The sequence below is a fragment of the Myotis brandtii genome, unplaced genomic scaffold, assembly GCF_000412655.1.
Source record: "Myotis brandtii unplaced genomic scaffold, ASM41265v1 scaffold244, whole genome shotgun sequence".
Classification (NCBI taxonomy): Eukaryota; Metazoa; Chordata; class Mammalia; order Chiroptera; family Vespertilionidae; genus Myotis; species Myotis brandtii.
The window spans coordinates 1,570,123-1,585,737 of record NW_005359225.1 but is presented as its reverse complement, the minus strand read 5'-3'; the positions used below and the strand labels follow the sequence as shown (position 1 = coordinate 1,585,737).

General features: G+C 53.3%; 2 long non-coding RNA genes across 2 annotated transcripts in view; one reads left to right on the top strand and one right to left on the bottom strand.

Annotated features, from left to right (window-relative positions):
• Nucleotides 1–11,748: 11,748 nt before the first annotated feature.
• LOC106726248 overlaps nucleotides 11,749–15,615 on the bottom strand; it is a 9,821-nt gene continuing 5,954 nt past the window's right edge. The window contains exons 2-4 of the long non-coding RNA XR_001362278.1: nucleotides 15,310–15,598; nucleotides 13,285–13,743; nucleotides 11,749–11,777 (exon numbers count right to left, since the gene is read on the bottom strand). This is a non-coding gene — a long non-coding RNA (uncharacterized LOC106726248). The remainder of the gene's footprint in view (nucleotides 11,778–13,284; nucleotides 13,744–15,309; nucleotides 15,599–15,615) is intronic.
• Nucleotides 13,688–15,584, top strand: LOC102261581. The gene is made up of 3 exons (XR_001362277.1): nucleotides 13,688–13,764; nucleotides 13,961–14,227; nucleotides 15,517–15,584. It is a non-coding gene; the product is annotated as an uncharacterized LOC102261581 (long non-coding RNA).

Genomic DNA, 15,615 nt, shown 5'->3' with positions numbered 1-15,615 from the left:
ACCCGCGGCGCCAGCGGAGCAGAGGGCTCCGCAGCCTGTTCAGTTGCGAAGAGGGGACTTACTAACCGTAGCTGGCCTTCACCAAGCGTGCCTGCTGCGTGCCTGCGGCGCGGCGCGCGGGGCCAGGTAAGGCAGGTTTCTAAACCTTCCAGCAAGTCCGACAAAGAGTCCCAACACGTCTAGTGTAACAGAGGAGGAAGCCACAGCTCAGAGGGAAGTCCCATTTCTGTCTCGTCTGGAGCCCGGGCGGGCATCACTGGGTGTGCAGCTCGGGTGCCGGGCATCTGAGAGCTGCGCAGGCGGGCCAGTCCGTCCTTCCTGGGGCCATTTCCCAAGGCCTCTGGTCTCAGTTCTGGAAAGGGGATCGCCATCCGGAGCTCTCCGGAGAAAGGAGGCGCAAGGGCTCTGAGCTGGGAAGCGCGCTGTAAACCTTAGGCGCCAAGGCGGCAGGCATCTGAGCCTCTGGGATGCCGGTGGGGCAAGCCTTTGGCCACCTTGCCCCAGTCCCCAGGGGGTCACCGGCGGAGGACTGGGTTTCAGAAGCTAAAGGGGACCACATTGGTGCCTCCGGGCCTGGGGCTGGCGCTGTGTTTCTGGCTGGGTGACTGCCCATCTTCCTAATCCCCCACCTTGGCCTTCCTGGCTGAGGATGCAGGCCCCTCCCCATTTTGCTGCTTCAGGTGCTGAGGTTTCCATGGTTTCCATCTCCCCCCCAGCCCCAGGGTTCTCAGTCCCAAGGAAGATCTAGTTCATTAGCAGAAGATGAAACATACACTTAATGGGAAGGGGCTTGTCTCAGGTCCTCCAAACCTCCTGGTACTCTCTTCCCCATTCTTTGCAGCTGCCCATGAAGTGTCACCCATAGGCTGCCCAAACCAGGTACTTTTCACATACAACAAACATGTCTGCGTCCACAGAGCCCACTTCAGGCTCTCAGCCATACAAGTACCCTCCGCACATGGATAGCCAGTCCATCTTGCACACAGGGCTGGGACACATCACCCCTCAAATGGTCCCAAACAGGAGATACTTGCATACACCATATGCCCACACACTCTCAATAGTACATGGGAATGAAATGGCCACACACATCTTCGAGATGTGGCAAATACGACTGCCCCCAACCAGTTCATGCACAAGCACACGTGTGCTTCCCTGCACACACAGCTTCCAAGCGGGCAACACCAAATGCACATACTAGTCACATGAATGTCCTTGTGACCACACGCAATCTGGTGTAAGAGCATCCAGGAGCCCCATCTCTTCTCCCAGGGCACTGGGGCTAATAAAGGTGGTGGGAAGTCAATAGTTATAAAAGCTTCTGGAAAGCAGTGGGGCTTTGGATAAGGCATCTAAGAAGGGGTGGGTGAGACAAGGTTGCTGCACCCAAGAGGCTGGGGACCAAGGCCTCTAGGCGTCAAGAGTGTCCTTAGCTCCTCTACCCCAAGACACTCTGCACCTCACAACCAGAGGCACTCTAGGAGGCCTCTGTCCAATTGGGATGCACCCTCCTCTCGGTCTAGCGGTCTGCTCACTTGAGAAGCTAAATCAGTTGCCTCCACACATTTACATAAGCCGTCCTTTGGCTCCCAGCTAGAGTAGGCACAGAAGGCAATTTGGAGTCACATAGACTTGGGTTCCAATACTGACTGCCCAACTTTATTTTTAGCTGTGCGATCTGGAGCACGTTGCTTAAACTCCCCGAAGCCTTAGTTTCCTCAGCCATAAAATGGGAATAATACAATCCCATCAGATCCTTTATGTCCTCCAAGATGGGGGTTAGTATCCCCATTTCATAGATGTGAAAGCCGAGGCTCAAAGGGAGGAGCTGGCCCTGGCTTGTGTGGCTCAGTTGGTCGGGTGTCCTCCCGTGCACCTCCTCCCGTGCACCAAAAGGTTTCTCGTTCGATTCCTGGTCAGGCCAGGGCACATTCCCGGGTTTCAGGCTCAATCTCCTGTACGGGGCGTGCAGGAGGCAGCCAATCTCTGAAAATCAATAAAGCATTGGAGCTGATATTTGAACCCAGATCTTTCTGGCTGTGAGTGCATGTAGCTGGTGGCTCCCATTGCAACAGGAGCGGAGGATAGTGACTTTCCATTGTCTGAGAGGGAAGCCAGGAGAAGATCCCAGACTCCTGAAGTGCAGCCCTGACCCTTCCTGGGCTCCTCCCAGCTACTCTGCTCTGTCTCCAGAATCAAGAGCTAGGCATCAGCTAGGTCTGGAACAGCCCTGCCCTGGGTGGGGATCAGGGCATGAGGAAGTGATGGCAAAACCTTGGATTGAGAGTCAAGGGAGACCTGGGACAAGGGTCTGCCCCTCCTTGCACCCCAGGCTCTCCATTTGTATAAGAGGGAGTACTTTACCACCTCAGACATCGGGTATTCCCCAAGACACATGTGAGAAGAATTTTTGTTCATCGTTAGAACCAGCTGACCTTCCCCTTCTCTGTTCCTCCTCCTTCCTTCTGTCCGGGGCCTCCTCAAGGGCTACTGTGTGTCAAGCCTGTGCTGTCCACCTGGACTGCAAGCTTGCCCCAGAGGGAGGAGGCTCTGACCTGGGCAGGGTAGGCATGCTCTTGGGTGCTGCTGCTGTGGACATTAATATATTTTCCTTCTCCTCTGTGGCCCTTGGTGATTCTGGTTATCTGATCGCCCAGATGTGCTGGGGGCTTCTGTCAGCGGGCTTCTCAGCCCCTGCCTGACTGCCATTGGTCAAGGGCACACACCTTTATACCCCCACCCCTGCACAAGGCCCATCCAGGGGACACCCAGGCTGAAAGAGCATGGGGGGAGGGGAAGCCACAGTTTCCGTTGCTGTGCTGACCTCTATTGACAACCTTCACCAATTTCAACTTCCCTCCCTTGGGGCCAAGACCTTGGTGGAGATGGGTAGGGATGAGTCAGCTGTCTCCAGAAGCCCTGGATGGGGGTGGGGAGTGGCAATCTGGTTGTATTTCTTAGTCCCATCAGTAGTTTGCTGTGTAACAGCCGATTATTGCTTTGCCCTCTCTGAGCTGTAGTCACCCCATCTGTCAGTGAGGGGGTTAAACTAGATAACCCCAAGGACTTTTTGCTCCAGAATCCAGGTCTTGGGTCTTGACCCTTACCTGTGTCATAGGATGACACGAACATTGTGGACACAATACTTCAGGGTGCTTTTTAGAAAAGCCTTCCTAGTTAGGCAGGTGAACTGGGGGTCTGGGCAGAGTAGCCCAGGGGTTGGGGTGCCCCATGAGGCCAGAGCTTCCAGGCAAGGGGGAGGAGGATCAAATAGCAACAGGCTTGTCATTACAGCACCTGAGCCTGGGTCCCAGATTCTCCTCCTTCACTTACCCACTGTGAGCCCGGGCAAGCCACCCAGCTTCTGCGATCCTTGGTTTCATCATCTGTACAGTGGGAAAACCACTACACCATTCCCTCCCAAGGTTCCTGGGAGATAACACTGAGGGAAAGAAATAACATTGTTGACCAAGCACCTACTGTGTGCCAGGCAGTTTCTGTGCCTGTGGGTGGGACAGGCCTGGTTCTGCAGATGAGCACATGGAGCCCAGGCCTGTCTGGTAATTTCTGCAAGATCTCCTATCATAGTCAGTGAGCGCTAGAGCCTGGCTGCAAACCCAGTGCTGAGGGCCGTCGAGCCTCTGCCCACTGGGTTAGTTCTCTGCCTCTGTTCCCGAGGATAAGCAATTGTTGTTTTACAGGATCAGGGAGCAGGCTAGAGGGCCAGGGCCAGCCCAGAGGGTTCTTTCCTGGGTGCACATAACAAATGCCACCTATTGTGTCTACTGAGGGCGTCACTTCTGAAAGACTGCTTTCAACTCTCAGTTGTTTAGTTGTGGTGGTAGCTGCTCAGGAGACAATGTTTGTGTGTCTTGGGCCTCTTTCAATTCCAAGAGAGAAACTCAACATCAAGTAGCTTAATCATAAGAGAACTGATTGGCTTATGCAGCTGGGGGAGAAATTAGGGTGGCTGGTGACTGGAATGGAGAGTGGTACTCACCAGGGCTTGGGGCTGGTGATGGGGCTCCGGTGGCCCCCCAGGAGGATTTCTGTTTCTTGCTGCTCTCTTTGAGCTAATGTGGGCCTCATTCCTTCCCCCTGGTATGTAGCCATCAACAGCCTCAGTTCAGAATTCCAGGAAAATGAGAACTTCTGTCTCCTTGGGTTTTGGTATCTGTCCCAGGGAAGGCAGCTGATTGGCCTGCTTGAGTCACATGCCCTTCCGTTGATTGGCAGCAGTTATTGTCATGGGGAGGGAGCACTGGGAATGGCCAGGGGTCAGTGCCTGGAAGAGATGAATGGGAAGTAGTGGGCCAATGGGACTCGAGTCTAGGTTAGCAGTTCCTTTTACAGTTGGGCTTACATGTCTCTGATATAATACAGTCAATGTTTCTACACCTGGGTCTCGCCCTGCACACACCACACACACACACACACACACACACACACACACACACACACGGACAGAGGGCCCACCATACCTAGTGCCTCTTTTGCACAGAGAGAGAAGCTGAGGTTGAGAGAAGAGAGCAATTTGTCACTGGTCTGAACTCTTTCTGGGGAAGGCCAGTGAGGTAGCTATTTAATGACACCAATTCCTTGCAGCCCAGGACACACAATCCCTTTAAAATGTGGCTCCATTCAGAGAAGAAGTCTGTTTCCCCACCCTTTATCTGGGCTGGCCTCGTGACTTGCTGGGACCAATGCATGTGACAGGAATGAAGCTGTACATGTCCTGAAGCCCAGGCCTCAGGGGCCTTGCAGCTCTGCTCTCACCCGCTTGGAGCCCAGCCCAGCCTCAGGTCAGAGCCCAGGCTGGACTACTAAATAGTAAGAGGCCCGTGCAGAGCGAGGCCCTGAGGCCAAATCGAGAGAGGCCCAGCTGGCCCACCAGTCCCAGCAGAACCCAGGCCTGGCTGACCCACCAGTCACACGCAGCCATGTGAGCAAGCCCAGTGAGATCAGCAGATCTGCCCCGTCAGCCACTATATTTTGACATGATTTGTTCCATAGCCAGAGATACCTGAATAGGCCAGGCTTAAATAGCTAGAAAGCTAAAAATATGCATTTGCTAAAGATCATTTTAGAATTTCAAAGTCTGGCCACTCACCCTGTCATATCCCTGACCTTCTGGCCACCAGAGCCCCTATAAATGTCTCCATTGCTCTGGGAACAGCATGCAGTCAGTGACTGGGTTTGTCTCACCTACACTGCATCCCTGCTGCCCCATCAGGGCCAGAGAACAGTGGTTGCTCCAAAGTTGCCAAATGAATGAGTGAATGTCTCACCTAGCCTCTGCTTGCATACTCCCAGGGAAGGGAGCTCACTCAAAAGCAGCACCAAGCCCTCCACTTACCCTTCCCTGAAACCAAACTAGTCCCTCTTGTCTTTGCTTAAGCTGTTCCTGGTGCTGGGAGTGGCCTTCCCCACCCCCAGCCACCTGACAACTCCTCCCCCAGCCTCTTCCATTAGGAGGTGGCTCTGCTTGGGGGAAGGTTCTCCTCCAGCTGGAGCAGAGATCCATGCCTCCCCTGTGACCCTGGCTCTCTTCTTGGGTCCTGTGACAGCCTTGGGTATATCACAATGGTCCCTGACATCTGCAAAGCAGCACAACCTCCCTTAATAGCACATCCATGTACATAGATCGCCAGCCACAAGCATAATCTTAAGGGAAGTGTTCCATCAGGGCCTAAAAGGAGCATGGGTTCCGGGATCAACCCCACCTCTCTATGGCCTTGGGAAAGACTTCCCGTCTCTGAACCTCAGTCTTCTCATCTGGAAAATAGGAGGAGTGAAATGTACCACCTCGGGTTGCTGTGGGGCTTAAAGAGATGATATATGTAAAATGTTCTGCATGTAATCAGCCCTTGATAAAGGTTAGTTCCTCTTCCGCGGGGACATAAACAGTTCCAGATGGCGAGGTCATTTGCACTTAGCATTCATGTCTATATAAATAATGTGCAGGTGGGGGAGGAGTTGTCAGGTGGCTGGGGGTGGGGAAGGCCACTCCCAGCAGCAGGAATAGCTTAAGCAAAGACAAGAGGGACAAGTTTGGTTTCAGGGAAGGGTAAGTGGAGGGCTCGGAGCTGCTGGCATCAAGAGCGACAGGAGGGAACATGACTGGGGAGGAGGACAGGCCCAAGCCCGGGAGGGATCTGAATACTGGGCTAAGGGTCAGGGGCTTTGCCAAGGGGGTCAGGGGGGAGGTCTGAGGCCAAAAGGGTGAGGTCAGGGGCAGGATTGCAGTCTGGGCAGATCTGGGGATAGATTGGGAAGGGAGGGGAGAGAGAGTCGGGAGCAGGAATGGCTGAGGCCAGCGTGGGGAGGGGGAGCCTGGCCACTCAGTGTGGGTACAGCCCTCATGGGAAGCAGGGCCCCTGGGCCTCTGGCCTGGTACCTCCACTCTGCATCTTTGGTCCAGGCCCTGTGTGAAGAGCACCTTTTCTGCCTGTTCAGTCTAAGAACAGGCTGTGAGGAGGCCAGATCTGCAGTCAGAGTGGGGACTAACTTACCCATTTATCAGTTGAAGACACCGAAAAGTCCCTTTCCAGGTCTGCTGGCTCATGTTAGGAACCATCCTGGCCCCTGAGCTGAGCTGTACAATTTTCTAAGCTCTGCCACAGTTACGGGCTCCTTTGAGACGTGCAGCTGCCTTGGGAGGGAGCGAGGCTGGGCAGGGATGATTAGTCCTATTTTTAAAATGGGGAAACCTAGGCCCAGAGAGGGGAAGTGACGTGCCCAAGACCACACAGCAGATGTGTGGCACAGCTGGGCTGGAACCCAGACCTCCTGCCTCCTGCTCGCATCCTCGCCTCTTTCCACAGCACCGAGGGACTGGGCAAGTCGTTCTCTGGGTAAAGAGTGAGGGGAGCCAGAGAGAGGTTGACAGGCATCAGCAGACAACACTTAACCCAAACTGACAATTTAATTGTGAAAATGTGGACGAGGTACAGTTATGTGTAAGGAAATCCAGACGGTCTGGACCCCTGGGGAGCCTCGACCAGCACCCCGGTTGCCGGGGAAACAGAGAGGGTTGGGGATGATGTCAGTGGGCTCTGAGGCGGAGGTATGGGGGATGGGCTACCCAGCCACCTTGTTGGGACCAGATGGGCTGTGTGGGCCTGGCTACGGGCTATCATCCTCGTGGTTAACTCCTTCCCTTACACATGGGCAAAGGGAGCTCCGGAGCTGGGTGGTGACTTGTCCAAAGTCACACTGGGGATCAGTGACTGAGCTTTCCTCATTCAGGTGACCGCCCATGTCTATGCACCCAGCAGGCTGCAGACACCTTGAGCACAGGGCCAGGTCAAGGTCGTCTGTGAGTCCTGTGCCCAGCACAGAGTCATACAAGGAGCAGAGCTCAACCCTGCAGCGAAGGCTGCTTGACCCTTTTATAAAATGGGCGTGAGGCTGCTTTGGGAGGTGACACTTCTTGAGTTCATAGAGCTTTAGAGGAGGAGCACTGAGCAGTCATCACTGAACTCAGAAAGGGCAGGTCACCAGGCCAAAGTCACCAGCAGTTTGGGGTGTTGCTGGGCTGACCCTGAGTCATGCCCCACAGACATGACAACTTACACAATCCTCACCCGGGAGGAGTGGCCCCTCTCACTGCCACCCCCTCGGCTCTGGGCCAGGGATCTAGGCTTTGGGAAGCCCCCACTGTCTGAAGCATTTTCCCAGAATCCCTAGCTCCTGATCCGAACATCAACCCACCCAAAGCACCAACAGCAATGATAATAACCACCCTTAGTACAGACTCCACCGTGTACCAGGCTCTGGGCTAGCACGCTATGCTCCCAATCTCAAATATTGACAACGCTATGAACTGGGAGTTACTGCTCTCACTCTACCACCCAGAGGCAGAGGCTTGGGGGGCGGTCCACCTGCGCACAGCCAGAAAGTGAGAAGCTTGGACTGGCATCCCCGGTCATTCTGCATCTCTTCCCTGGCTCTTAGATCCTCCACAGCCCCTGGGGGAGGGGGCGGTCCACCTGCGCACAGCCAGAAAGTGAGAAGCTGGGACTCGCATCCCCGGTCACTCTGCATCTCTTCCCTGGTCTTAGATCCTCCGCAGCCCCTCGGGGAGGGGAAGGCCGAGTTTGGCCTGCTCAGTTTCCCTCCCCCTTCTGATGGCAAAAGCATCTTCCCCTTCTATCGCCCCCACTTTCTGAGGTTCTGTTGAGGCTCTAGTCACAGAGCCCAGTACCTTCTAGGAGGGTAATCAGCTCAGCTTCCTCCACTGTCACATCTAAGCCCCAGAGAAGGTGTAAGGCCCAAAATGAGAGAAAGGGAACAGGAGGTGTTCCAGGTCGGGTAAGGGGCATAAGCAATGGCCCAGGGGCTAGAACAGCCGTGGGCAAACTACGGCCGTTTTGAAATGAATAAAACTAAAAAAAAAAAAGACCGTACCCTTTTATGTAATGATGTTTACTTTAGCTTCCTCCGCTGTCACATCTAAGCCCCAGAGAAGGTGTAAGGCCCAAAATGAGAGAAAGGGAACAGGAGGTGTTCCAGGTCGAGTAAGGGACATAACCAATGGCTCAGGGGCTAGAAAGTGCAGGGTGTGGTGTGGGGGACAAGGAGAAGTCTGTAGGCCGGGGGCAATGTTGAAAGGCTGCCTCACTCGTCCTTCAGTTGGTGAGATACACACAAAAGACTCCGGTGCCTCCGTCACAGCACAGCTCAGAAGATAAATCCCACGTCCCCTGGGGGGTCCCAGGGCAGAAAAGCCCAGCCATGACTTTCAGCCACAGGGCTAGCAGTGAGCAGGCTGCACGCAGTCCTGATGCCGTTGGCTTCACTCAAGTCTGGGTGTGGTGGGCTGAGCCCAGAGAGCTAGGTGGTTGGGGTCCAGTGGGAGGGCTTTTGTTTCTGGCTTTGTGGTCAAGTGAGCAAAACATGCAGAAGGTCAGGGCCAAGAAAGTGCAAAAGGAACGGGAGACGAAGCTACCATTTGCTGAGCAGCTCCTTGATGGATTTCAGCTCAGCTCACAGCCTCCCGGAGAAGCAGGAGGAAGGCGGATCAGCCCATTTCATCGAACCCAAAATTAGCTCCGAGAGGAGGATCTACCTGCCGGTGATCACACAGCCAGCAGGTGACAGAGCTACAATTGGAACCCATTCCATCCGTCCTACAGCACATGATTTCCTACAAATGCCAAGTCACCCTGGAGAGAGGAAAGCAAAAGAGAAGGAGGGCAAGAGAGAGAGAAGCCCAGCAGAGGGAGGGAGTCACACAGGGAGGGAAATAACGAGGCAAAAATAAAAAAGCAAGAGTGGAAAGAGCGTGAGGCCACAGCTGAGTCCTGGAGCCGGTCCTTAGGGAGTGGCCGAGGGTGGGGACGGCCGGAGACTGGCTCATCAGACCTGGAGCCAAGAACCATGCTTGGCCTGAGACCTAGTGGAAAAGCTCTCACCTCGAGATACTGAAGAGGGGGAAGCCAGCAAGGGGGCAGCAGGGTCTGCCTGGGAGGAGAAGGGCAGACCTGTTTGGCCGGGGGCTGCCACGCAAGGCTCTTCACACATCATCCAGCTCAGTAACCACGGGGCTCGCCCAGGCTGGCAGGCCTTGCTCCTGGGCGTGCAGGGAGGGTGATGGTCAGGCCTTCCTGGAATACCAGCTCTCCTTGGAACAGACCCCTTAATGTGGCCTGTAAGTAGGGTGGCTGTGTCCAAACTGGGACACTAGAGAGAGAGCAGGGACAACGGGCATACGTGGTATGTACGGCCCCCAGCCTTGAAGGCCTTGCATGGTCAGCCCGTCCTGTTTCTGCTGTGGCTGCCCCGTCACTCTCTGTGCTTCACCCATACTGGCCTCCTCTCAGATGGGTAAGGCCATCACCAACACCTCTCCACACCCCTTCCTTGTTCCTACTCACCCTCAAGCCTCGCCAGCGTTCTTCATTCTTGTTAAGCCGTTCATTACATTGTGTGCTTTTCCTCCTCTGCACGGATCACAATCACGATGATGAAAATGAATTCTTCATGGTGTGTTTGATTCTCTAACGTCTGTCTTTCTTCCTAAGGGGAGGGCTGGGTCTGACTTGCCCACTATGGAATCCTGAACACCCAGCCAAGGGCCCCCGTGCATAAATGAATCCATCAACGCCAGGAGCCCCCTGCAGGGCCCCACAGTTGTGGGCCACCCTTGTATTTTGTTGTTGTTGTTGTTCTTTCCTTTACAAGGAATGGAAGGAGCTGGTCTTGAAGAAAATAACCTCGTGGGTACAGCGTGCACTTCTGATTTCTCCCACAGGCTCGGAGCTCCTGCAGGGAGAGGCCTTCCCTTCCCGTCTCTTCCCCAGTCTCTGTGCTAGTCAGCTTCGCTCACTGCTACACCCCAGCTCCTGGGACAGTCTCTGTGCTAGCGGTGGGCCTGCAGGAAGGCTCAAGTTGGACTTACTGATGAGTGATCGCAATGTGAATATCATTGTGGTGGGTCACAGAGGAACTGGTAGGAGCCTGGGAGATTATGAGATAAAATATTAATGCTGAGTCCAGGCCCTGGGTATTGTAGGCACACACACACAAAAAAAAATTAGTGTTCCTTCTTTTAGAGGTAATCTTATCTAACCAACCACTTTTTAAATAACATTGTTTAAGTGTACCATTCAGTGAATTTTAGTATTTCACAAAATTGTGCTGCTATCACTACTATCTATTTCCAGAACATTTTCATCACCTCCAAAAGAAACCCCATACCCAATAGCAATCATGCCACCTTATCTCCTCTCAACTCCTAGCAACCACTGACTATTTGATTGATTGACTGATTTCAGAGAGAGAGAGAGAGAGAGGGAGAGAGAGGGAGAGAGAGAGAGAGAGAGAAACATTAATTTGTTGTTCCACTTATTTATGAATTCATTGGTTGCTTCTTGATGTGCCCCGACTGGAGATCAAGCCCACAATCTTGGTGTATCAGGACAATGCTCTAACCAACTGATCTCCCTGGCCAGGGCTGGCCATCTTATTTTAAAGACAGGGAAACTGAGGCCCAGAGAAGACAATGCCTCATCTAATGCCACACTGTCAGCCGGTGGCAGGGCCAGGACTTGAGCTCAGGCCTCCCGACACCCACTCTTCTCAGTCGGGCAGCGAGTCTGAGCTCTCTCTCCGGCACCCTCAGGCTCTCTGGTGCCTGACAGGAGCAAGCCATTCAGCAAAGACCTGTTAAATGGAGCCTAACAGGTAAGACGAGGCTGTCCCATCTTAACTGTTCAGAGCCTTCCCTTGCCCAGACGGCGCTGAGGGGTTTTGAGGCACAGGAGACACACAGGAAAATCATTCCCGACATATACCCCACTTCCTACCATAGCCAGTGTCCTTTCATCGCTGGGGATGCCTCTCACCACCATCAGCACCCCCCAAAGGCCCTTCTTAGGGAGGCTTCGGAAAGAAGACAATGCTCTGCGTTTGGTGGGATCAGGAAGGTGTGGTGTATTATGAGCTTCTAACGCCAGGTGAACCCGTTAATACTGATCGCTACTGACAACAAATAATCAATTTGAACCACGCTTTGATTGTAAAACGACCAGAATAGGCACCATCACACACTTCAAAACCAGTTAAAGACACGTTAAAAGATCTTCCCTGGGAAGTATTAACCCACCTGCCGTATTCACCAGACCTTGCTCCTTCAGATTACCACTTGTTCCAATCGATGGCACACGCACTTTCTGAGCAGCACTTCAAAACGTTCGAAGAAGTGGAAAATTGGGTCTCTGAATAGTTTACCTCAAAACAGGAAAAGTTCTATTGGGACGGTATCCACAAATTCCCTGAAAGATGGGGGAAATGTGTAGCTAGCGATGGACATTATGTTGAATAAAGCACTTTTGATTTTTCTCTTGACATTATCGTGTTTCCTTCGATTACAAAATCCGCATTACTAACCGGTTAAAAAGTAATAATTAATCCACATTACTAACCGGTTAATAGTTAATCCGCATCATTAACCAGCTAACAAGTGATCCGCATTACTAACTGGTTAATAATTAATTCAAATTATTAACTGGTTAAAAATTAATCCGTGTGTATTAATTATTAACCGGTTAGTAATGCAGATTAAGTTTTAACCGGTTAATAATGCGGATTAATTTTTAACCGGTTAGTGATGCAGAATAATGCTTTCCCCCCTCTTCCCTCCCTTCCATTCTCTCTCTAAAAAAAAAATCAATGGAAAAAAAATCCTAGGGTGAGGATATTTTTTTTAAAAAAAGTTGGAACAGGCCCCTCCCTGCTGGCACTCAGTCCTCCTTCCCGGTGGACTTTTCCTCCATACACTTACCATCATCCACGGGATATTCTGTATCCTTTGCTTCTTTGGTTACTGTCTCCCCAACTAGTAGAATGTTAGCTCCTCAAGGGCAAGGAGTTCTGTCTGCTTTGGTTGAGTGAATGCATGACTGAATGAATGGGTAGCTATTACTGCATTTTATTCTAATCAGCAATAGTCAGGGAAGGGGTTTTTATGCCTGTTTCATACATGTGTCTTAGTCCACTCAGGCTGCTATGACAAAATACCATAGACTGATGGCACTTATTTCTCACAGTTCTGCAGGCTGAGAAGTCCAAGATCAAGGTACTGGCAGGTCAGTTCTTGGTGAGAGCCCTTTAGCCAGCTTGCAGACACTGTCATCTCACTGTGTGCTCGAATGACCTCTTTGTGTGTTCCCAGAGAGAGGCAGATTACTACACTGATCTCTTTGTGGCGGCCCCACCCTCATGACCCACCTAAGCCTAATACCCCCAAATGCCACCACCATGGAAAGTAGGGCTTCAACATATAAAATTTGGGGGGACACAACAGATGGTAAGCGGGGTCCAGAGAGGTCATCTGGGAACCGGAAGAAGGTCATTATTGCCACCCCACAACCTCCCACCCCCACCCCCAGACCTGCCAGGGGAGCCTGGAGTAGGTTGAGATGGGCATAAGGAAGCGGGGGCCAGATGGCCCTGGGTTTGCCATTGTTTTTAGGAGCCCAGAAAGCAGAGTCAGCCTGTGAGCCCAGCCTCTACTCCTTCCTGCAGTAATTCAGCAGTTTCCACATTCCATGCCCAGGGTCCGCACACTTGCCAGGCTAGGGGAGCCCCTGGGCAGGCAGTGGCTCCATCAACAAGCCTGGGCCCGACCCCGAGTCAGGTAAAGCTAGGCACTGGGCAGGCAGGGAGCACCCGCAGGTGATAGCCTGTAGAATGCCCCGCTCTGTCATCCAGAGGCTGAAAGGTCCACCACCCGTGGGACCCACGGCAGCCCTGGGACACTCAGCGGGCCAGGTCCCTTACCTGTGTCTTCCCGTGGTGGACAGCGTGCAGAGTGGTGTGGCGCCCTTCCCAGGGTCGCCCAGGCAGGGAGTGGTCTGCAGGAGCTTGCACCCTACCCTCTGATTCTAAGTTCCATGGCCCACTGAAGGGGAGAAGGCATTGTCCTTGCCCAAGAGAAGCCACCAGACTGACACAGGCTGTGGGGAAACCACCGGGTCAAGTCCAAGTCCTCATTTCACAGCGGAAGAAACTGTGAGGGGAGGGACTGGCCTAAGGTCACACAGTCAATCCACAGGCCAGATGGGGCTGGCTGTGTGCTCCAGACTCCTGGCCAGTAGACTTTCCTACCATATCCTGCATTTAAACAGCTTCTTTTGAGCGGAAGCCCCCCTGTTCCTCAAGAGAAGCCAGGCCTTTCCAGAATCCGGTCTGAGGCTGCCTTCCAGGATCTGCTGTCAAGGCTTATTCCTCGGGGAACAGCTGTTGGCAACAGGAGGGAAGGTATTGATTATGGCTGGGGCCCCGGGGAAGAATGGGGTGGGGAAGGGCAGTGGAAGTTTCTCTGAGAAACAAAACCAAGGTATATTTATTTTTGCTTTTGCGTCTCTCTATTTTCTAGTTGTTCCGCAGTTATGTAACTCGTTTTTCATATTTGAAAGTGATAAACTATTTAATTGGGACTTGCTTGGGAATCCAGGTTATCTCGGTCCTGACTGGCTGTTTGAATGTGGTCGAACCCTCATCGGTCTCTGGGCCCTTCTTAGAAATGCCAGTAATAAGGTTGCCCTGTGAGAAGTGTATGAATCAAAAGGCTCCCTGGCTCAGGACACAGCTCTCCAGCCTGGTCGTCAGAGACTTTAACCATCCAAAGAAAGACGCTACAACCCAGGAGTGAGGCGTCCGAGAAAAGCCAAGGTTCAGAGAAGCCTACATGGCCGTGTGCATGCCCAACACTGTCCAGAAGGTAAGAATTGTTGCCTGAGGGACATGCCCATCCCAGTCCCCACAGAGGGCCTCTCTGCTCAGAGTGGAGATGGTTAATCGGGCTTCACAAAGGTCTGTGGAAACCACCCTCTGCACTAGCTCTCCTCACCCCTTTGCTCAGATTCCAGGCCCACCAGGCAACAGCTTCCCAGAGACCCAGCTCCCTGGAGAGAAGGGGGGGTGGGGGTATGGTGGAACAAGAGCACTTCTGTCAATGGAAAGGGAGATTGTCTGGTGTTGGTTACAACAGTGCTGGGAGGAGCATCGATCATGAGTGACATGATTAAGGCCAGCCTGTCTGACCCCTGTGGGTGTCTTGAGCAAGACCAATGTCAGAGCCAGCCAGGTGAGGGCCAGACTGTAGGCTGGTCAATCACCCAGGCCCTGCCACCCAGTGAAATACAAGTAGAGTGTTTAGAACAGAGCCTGCCATAGAATAAGGAGTCAATAAAAATTGCTAAGTGCAAGTTAGCTGTGGCCTGTCTGGACAGCAGGGTGAGTGGTGGGTCCAGAAAGGGAAGAGCGCCTTGACCCCAGCCATCGGCACAGCCGGAGCCCCGGTCTCTGGGAGGGACACTGTCTCTGCCGCCTATGGTCACCGGGAGGGCACCTTGCTGACTGTTCTGAAATTTGGTATCACTTTCCTGTCGCCACCTCTCAGCTCTCCGCTGATGTCCAGGCGTGAAAGGGGATCAGAACTCTCCATCCCTGAGTTATCTCCCACCACCTATCACTCACTTCGGCCCAGCAATGGGCTGAACCTCAGAGGCAGGGAATTCCAGGTGAGGTGGGGCCCTACAACTGTAGGTCAGGGCTAGGAGGTCCTCAGGGTATGCTTTGCTTGCTCTTCCTCCAAAATGCACACAGGGAGACTGAGGCCCAAAGAGGGAAAGAGACCCCCTCCCATCCTCCAGCTCCAGCTGCAGTTTGCATAGCCAGGGAGCCACGGCTGGGCTGGAGCTGGCCAGGCCCCATTCTTTCCCCCATCCTCCTCTGCTCTCCCGGGGTCCCTAGAGACGGCTCCGGAGACTGTGCTCCCCCACTTTCGTGGCCACACCTCACCTGGTCTTTGTTTGCTCCATCCTCTGTGGCTCTGCCTGGGATAATTCTCAACAAGCAGGTCAGCCCCTGGGGAGCAGGCAGCTAACGCGCTTCAGATGTCCAGGCCGAACTATCTCTAGGCAGGCGGATGCTCAGATGCTCATGCTGATTGCTGACGCCTGGCCAGTGGTGATGGCACAGAGAGGACACTTTCTCTTCCCTTCACAGGTGGCTAACTCCTGACGTGGATGCAGCAAGTTCCAGTGTCTCATCCCAGAAACGCTGGTCAGGGGGGCTACTTCAAGGAAATCTGGAAAAAAAAAAGCA